This window comes from Petaurus breviceps, unplaced genomic scaffold (genome assembly GCF_028583685.1).
Source record: "Petaurus breviceps papuanus isolate PSGF00001 unplaced genomic scaffold, PetGlider_PUasm1.0 582, whole genome shotgun sequence".
NCBI lineage: Eukaryota > Metazoa > Chordata > Mammalia > Diprotodontia > Petauridae > Petaurus > Petaurus breviceps.
Window position 1 is genome coordinate 10,534,935 of NW_027186390.1, and position 7,794 is coordinate 10,542,728.

The 7,794-nt window shown below is 38.4% G+C and overlaps 1 protein-coding gene across 2 annotated transcripts in view; it reads left to right on the plus strand.

Annotated features, from left to right (window-relative positions):
• The window catches only part of SLC22A23 (solute carrier family 22 member 23), a 279,990-nt gene that overhangs the window by 13,212 nt on the left and 258,984 nt on the right, over positions 1-7,794 (plus strand). The gene's annotated exons all lie outside the window — the stretch shown is intronic.

Here is a 7,794-nt window from a genome sequence, read left to right on the forward strand (position 1 = left end):
AAGGAAGGAAGGGAGGGGAGGGAAGGAAGGAAGGAAGGAAGGGAAGAAGTGCATTGCCTAACTGGAACTGGCTAGTTGGGTCCCCAGTGGGACAGCTACTACTGCTCACAAGTTGTTTTGTCCTTCCTTGTCATAGAGGACCTTGACACCAGGAAAGTGTTGTTATGACTTGCACATGCATAGGATGTAGATCAGAATGACTCTGCTAATTCTTATGCTTGAGTTCAACTAACTATCATATTTATTTGGTAGCAAATGTGTGTTTTGTAGTAAATATGAAAGTAATAACTGCATTTTTTAAAAAATAATATACCTAATGTCTTCATTAATTAGTCTATAATTTAGGAGGTTTTGTAGTATTTTTAAAAGTATGTATCTGAAACTATTCTGAATTGATAGAAAGACTAAATCAATACAGCCCAGATTAAAAAGTCAAAACAATTTTACATTCATTTAAAAAAGTATTTTAGTATTTTAAGTCACTGTATAATATATATGTGTACACACACATATGTATGTATAGTGTCTTATGTATATATTTTGCTTTGTCTGCAAGAGGTGTATAATATACCTAATCACCTCTGGAGTGAGGTATCCAAGAGGTTTATTAGACCATACTGCCATTGGGAATAGATGACATCAAAGTAATTTAGGCTAATGAGTTCAACCCTACCTTTTCTTCAAGCTCCACTTTGTCTATGAAGCATTACTTTATTTCTCTAGCTAGCTTCCAAATGACTAGGAAGACCCCTAACCACACTGGGATGATTTGAAAGTGTTTGGAGCTACCTAGATCCTAACTACAACCTCATTGTCCCTACTTACTTAGTATTTTAAGTGTCTTGTAACTTGTTTCTGGAGCTGCATTAGTATGAAGTTCTTCTTTGTGGCCCTTACTATCACTTTTCCTGCTTGGAGAGAGGGGAAGGGGGCTAAAGCACCGAACTTTGAATCAGGAGGACCTGAGTTTAAACCCTGCCTCAGAGACATAACAAGTCACTTAAGCACTTTAAATGTCAGTTTCCTTATCTCTAAAATGAGAGAATTGGACTTAATGGTCTCTAAGGTATAAATTTGAGGTGCTGCATGATAGCCACCTTCTACATAGGGCTTCTCTAATTTCTACAGCAGCTGGTACCTTCATGCCACACTCCCCTCCCCCCCCCACATTACCTCGCACATACTTTATATATGTTTTTGTATATGTGTGTGTGTGCACATTTTATTTATCTTGTTAGAATATAAGCTCTTTAAACACTGGGACATTTTTGCTTTTTTCTTTATATACACACCATTATACACAATGCTTGGCACATGTTGTTCAGTCATTTTAGTCCCATCTGACTCTTCATGACCCCATTTGGGTTTTTCTTGGCAAAGATACTGGAGTGACTTGCTATATTCTTCTCCAACCCATTTTACAGATGAGGAAACTGAGGCAAACAGTGTTTAGTGACTTCCCTAGGGTCAGACAGCTTGTAAATGTGTGAGGCCAAATTTGAACTCAGGTCTTCCTAACTCCAGTCCTGGCATTATATTCACTGCACCACCTAGCTACCCCCTTTCAAGCTTACATGATAAGAGAGGGCTTGATATAGTAGAGATAGATGAGACATAGGAATTAAGAAGACCTGGGTTCAAGTCCTGCCTCTGATCCATACTGGCTATGTGACCCTGTGTGACCTGTAACTTCCCAATGTTCCAAGTCCCTTATGAGATTATACTGAGTCATAAGATAATAGATCTAGAACTAGAAGGTACCTCAGAGGCATCTAATCCAACCCTCATTTCTCAGTTGGGGAAACTGAGACTGAGGGACAATATTAAGTAATGTGACTAGGTCCCATGTAGATATCAGATTCAATTCCTCTGCCTGATACATAGTAAGTGCTTAATACCTTCAAACACTTGTGGTTTGGTAATTGGTTCTCTATGTCTCTTAATTTTCTTTTTCCCCCAGTACAATTTAAACAAAGAGGTTGTGAGACTGAAAACAATCTGACATTCTATGCCCTCCTTTAGAGGAAAAAACAATTAAAACTAATTATTAAAATGGTTTTGTAAATGATCAATCATCTCCATGTACCACTGTACATTTCAAAAAACCCTTGGTTCTTATCTGCCTACAGAAAAAAAGCTTAAAACTTTTGATCTTGGCATTCAAGGCCCTCCACAGTTTTCTTCCAACCTCTCTGCCCAGCCTTAATTTCATACTGGTATTCTACATTGACTCCAGAACCAATGTTGTCTCTACTGTACCACACTGCTACTGATTTACCTTGGCAGAAGGACTTTCCTCATGAGAATTTCCCTATACCAATGAAGTCACAGGTCTGGGACAAAATAGAAATAAATAAATAAATAAATAGATCCTTGTACTTCATACTCACAAAGTTGTTGTGTGAAACAAACTCAATAGTAGATAAAAAGAACTTTATGATTATAAAGCACTATGTAAATGCCTTCTGGCTTTTTGCTATTGCTAGTATCAATGCCCAAGGACTAAGCAATCAGAGCTCAGCATTAGAAGGCATCTATCTAATTCCATCTGTATCTGTACAGAAATCCCTTCTCCATTCTATCTGAGAAATAGTCACCTAACCTTCACTTGACCTCAAGGGAAAAGGGAACCCACTACTTCCAAAGGCAGCTCATTCCATGTTTGGACAGCTTGAATTATTAAGCAAGATTCTTTCTTATATTGAACCTAAACCTCTCTTTTTCTCTGCTACTTCCACCTGTCATTCAAGCAAAGAACAGATAATCTCTCTACATGAAAAACTTTTAAATGCTTCCATAGCTATCATGTGCACACCCTCCCCTCTAGTTTTCTCTTTCCTCCCTCCCCTAATATTCTCCATTTCTTCATCTGAACCTCATGTGGAGTAATTTGAGGCCTTTGCCAGACGATTATTCTCTTTTGGATGCCTTCCAGCTTCTCAGTGGCTTTCTTACAATGTAGCATCCCAAACTGAACACAACCCTAGGTAAGGATCACTTTGTATCCTTTCTTCTACAGTGTTGAGATTGTTTGCAAAACAATACATTTTACCTCTCCAGACTGGATTGTGCCTGTTTTCATTGGCAAGCTTCTGGCAGATTTTCAGTAGATACATATTGAATTAAATTGAAAATCCAAGTATGCACCTCATTGTATGAGTACATAAAAATGCCAACACTTGTGGTTTGGTAATCAGTTCTCTATGTCTCCCTCAATTTTCTTTTTTCCCCAATACAATTTAAGCAAAGAGTGTGAGACTGAAAACAATCTGACATTCTGTGCCCTCCTTTAAAGAACAAAAATTAGAACTAATTGTTAAAATAGGTTTTGTAAATGATCAGTAAAGTGGTAATCTTCATGTACCACTGTAAATTTCAAAAAACCCTCGGCTCCTATCCGCCTACAGAAAAAAAACAAAGCTTAAAACTTGATCTTGGCATTCAAGGCCCTCCACAGTTTTCTTCCCACCTGTCTGTCCAAACTTAATCTCACCCTGGTATTCTACATTCCAGTCAAATTTGACTCCTCCACATTAGAGGTATCAAACATGCCAACCAGCAACTCCCAAGTGCATCCCAAACAAAATTAAAATGTAACTGGAAAATATTTAACAACACAAAACACAAATACAACATAAAAATAAACAATTAAACATATTTTAGGGGCATCTAGGTTGGTGCAGTGGATAGAGCACCAGACCTGAAGTCAAGAAAATCTGGATTCAAATCCAGCCTCAGACACTTAAATATATGATCCTGGGCACTTAACCCTGCTTGCCTCAGTTTCTTCATCTGTCAAATGAGCTGGAGAAGGAAATGGCAAATCACTCCAGCCAAGAAAAGACCAAATGGGATCACTAAAAGTTGGACATGATTGAGCAAGAACAACAAACATTATGGTTTAAAAGTTAACGTGGTCATAGGAATCCTGATGTACAGATTAATTGTACATTTTGATTTCAGTGTGACGGTACTATTCTATATTACCACCCATCTCTTTTTCCCCATCCTACTCCTACCTTCTTGTCCTGCCCACTCCCTTTTCTCTGTCTTTAGACTCAAACAACCTGGGTTCGGGTCCTAAGTTCGCTCCTTACTGCCTGTGTGATTTGGGGCCTTAGTGATCATTTATATAAAATGAGAAAACTGGACCAGATGATCTCTCAGGTCCCTTCCATCTTAAAATCTAGTCTTATAATCTCCTGTGAATTCTTCTCTTTGCCTGGTTGTCCTCTGCTCTTAATCACTTTCTACCTGACATCATATTTGTTTGTGGATCTATCACTTTCCTGCCTTTAGACATTTACGTTCTTGAGGGCAAGGTCCATGCCTAGCCCAGTGCTTCAAACAAAGCAAATGTCTAAGTTCCTTATAGAATTGAATCAGAATTTTCATCATCATTACAACAGCAACAATGAGCATTAAGCAATAAATGCTTAATATGAGCCGGGCTCTTTGCTAAGTGCTAGAGATACACACATACAAAAAAGGGCAAAACACAGTTTTTTCTCATCAAGGAACTCACATTCTAATGTAAGAGACAACATGCGAGCAACCAAGTACGTGCAAGATAAATACAGTATAAATGGGTAATCCCGATGGAAAGGCATTTGTGGTAGAGGAGGAAACAGGAAAGAGAATAAGTATCTGTATTAGCACCCACTATGTACCAGGTACATGCTAAGCTTTTTCCCTCCCCCTGCTGTTCTTTTTTAGCAAAGATGTGAACTCAGATCTTCCTGACTCCAGGCCCAGTGCTCAAACCACTGTACCACCTCTAAGACAAGGACCACAAGAGGCCTCATGTAGAAAATGGGATTTGAGCTGAATCTGCAGGGAAGCCAGGATAGGGAAATGAGAAGGAAAAGCATTCTAGGCACAGGGGAGAGACAGTGAAAAGATATGGAATTGAGAGATGGAATGTTGTATGAGGAAGAGCAAGAAAGCCATTGTTACTAGATTGGAGAGTGCTCTGAGAGAATAAAGTGAAAGAGCACTAGAATGGGAAAGATAGAGGATTTGATATTTGATCCCGGAGATAACAGGGAGCCATTGGAGATGGATGGGGGTGGGAGTAGGGGTGGGAAGGTGTAGGCCTAGTCAGACCTTCAATTTAGGAAACTCTCTGACAGTTAAATGAAGGATGGACTGAAATGAGGAGAGACTTGAGGCAGTTTACTCTTGGCATTTCCTTTGTACTTTTAACCTCAATAAATAAAGATTACCTAAGTGAGTTTCAGCAGCAGAATGGAAAGTTTTAACATGTGATTTCCAGATTAGAATTTTTTTCTCTTTCTTTTCTTTCCCCATCTCACTTTCTTTCTCTCTCTCTCTCTCTTTCTTTCTTCCTTCCTTCTTTCCTTCCTTCCCTCCTTCCCTTCTTTCCTTCTTTCTTTCTTTCTTTCTTTCTTTCTTCCTTCCTTCCTTCCTCCCTCCCTTTCTTTCTTTTTCTCTTTCTTTCTTTCTTTCTCTTTCTTTCTTTCTTTCTTTCTTTCTTTCTTCCTTTCTTTCTCTCTTTCTCTCTTTCTCTCTTTCTTTCTTTCTATCTTTCTTTCAGCTGACATCAGCCATGTCAGAGAAAGTGCATGGTAGGTAAGAGGTGTCAGGTGTCATGTTTTGTGTGAAGAATAAGGATAGACAAGTATAAATACATTTCCATTAGACTGCGGTGGTTTTGTCCAGTCTTTCTAAAGACTGATTCTCAGATGGGGGTGAGGGTGGAGCCTAGGAATGACAGTGGTGGGTGTTTTCAGTATTTGAAGTATCTAATGATGAAAGAATAAACAGTTTAGAGAAGTACAACACAACTAAATTTTTATCATACTCCATACATATTTATCTTAAGAATCACTGCCAAGGTAATGCTGTCTTTTTTTTTTTCTCAGAAGGATAAGAGTGCTAAAAAAAAAAAAAAGTAGAGTAAGAACTGGAGAGAACTATGAATTTAGTTGCATTCTGCATGTAAGCACATAATGATCTGGGGAATTTCCTACAATCATCACAGAAAGATTTGTGAATTAACGCCTAGTCAAAAGCTTTGTTCTCTCCTATTTTTAAAAAATAATTTTTTTCAAGGCATCATGTAGTAACTATCAGCATAAACAGTTTGTAACCAGTGCAGCTATAAGCTTTATCACAATAGGCCTATGAAGCCAGAGGTACAAAGAGTATCCCTGTCTACATTTCACAGATGGGAACACAGTCCCGAAGAGGCTTGAGTGACTGCAAAAGTCACAAGGATAGCCAGGGACCTGACAGAACAACCCTTAGGCCCACATATTCTAACCATCCCTTCCTGAAATGACTTGGCATTGACTTTGTACATATTTTTTACTTACTTCGCTGTGTAAAGTTGTATCCCCCAGTAGAAGTAGTTTACATATTTTATTTCATTTGATTTTCACAAATCTGTCTACCATAACAGGCAGAATATGGTTAACATCAGTAGAAATACTGAATGGATGCAGGAAGATCTCAATATGTATTTTATAATCCAGAGTTGTTCCTGGAATTCGAGATCCTTAAGTGAAGAAAAGGAAAAAAGACAGTCAAGGTCAGGCATTGGCCAGAGATGATTTTCTAGGGCATGAGCCAGCAGGACTGCAGGCACAATTTGCACAGCAGTCATTAAATGTTGCATCTTTTCATTTCTCTTACCATCCTCCTCACCCATCTCCCTTTCTTGTGCTGCCTTCTGGGTGGTCAAACCCTACCTCCCCTGCACCCCAACTTTGGCAGTTTACCTAAGTTTGACCTTGAGAAAGTACCTTTTACTTCTTTTTTCTTCCCTGCTCTGTTCCCTAACTCTTGTTCTGTCCCAGGAGTCTCTGCAGTATATAGCGCTATTAACCACCTTCTTCTTCTACATACAGTACTGTCCTCCCTTCCTTTGGTTTCCTGGACTCTGTTCTCTTTCCTGGTTTTCCTCCTTGACTGGTGATCTCACACTTTTTTTCACTCCAATATATTTTGTGCAGATCTCATTTTTACATGTTGCATGTTGTCTCCCCCAGTAAACTGTGAACTCCTTGAAAACAGGAACTATTTTTGTGTTTTGCCTTTTTTTTGTATTTCATAACACTTTAATCTAGTGCCTGACACATAGTAGGTGCTTTAAAAATACTGGTTGACTTTTTGACCAGTTCCTTCTCTTTCTTGAAGCCCCCTGTGGGTTTCTCTGAGATTCTATTCTTGGTCCTCTTCTTATTTTTCTTTATGCTGTTGCTTGATGCTTGAAGCCTTCCTTGATCCTGGTAACTGAAAATCCTTCCTCAAACTTTCCTAGAGAAGAATCTCTAGGAAGTTTCTCCTTTCCCCTTTCACCTAGTACCTGGATTTATGCTATTTTATCTGTATATATGTGAATATATCTGCCCTACTCTTATCTCAAAATGAATCTAAGCTACTTGAATGCAAGGGCTAAGATTTTCTGTGAAGCATTTTGTAAACCTTAAATTGCTATATTCAAATATCAGTTACTATTAATCATTTTCCAATACCTTGTACAGAGTAGGCCTTAGTAGAAATTTGTTAAATGAATGAATAAACAGGGCAATTGGCATCCACCAGTGTTGGGAGCTTAGCTGATTAAATTAATTCATACTAAAGTGTTAATGACTGATAGCCTCAAGACTTCAAGGAAATTTTTGTCTTTTAGGAGAGTATCTGATTTAATACAAAAGAGTCTCAATAATGGGATCTGTGTGGGAGATATTTTTGAGCCAATGGTTCTTTCATTTCTTTCTTACTCTGCCATATTTCCAATCCTCTATCAACAGTGGTCAGGGATTTAGT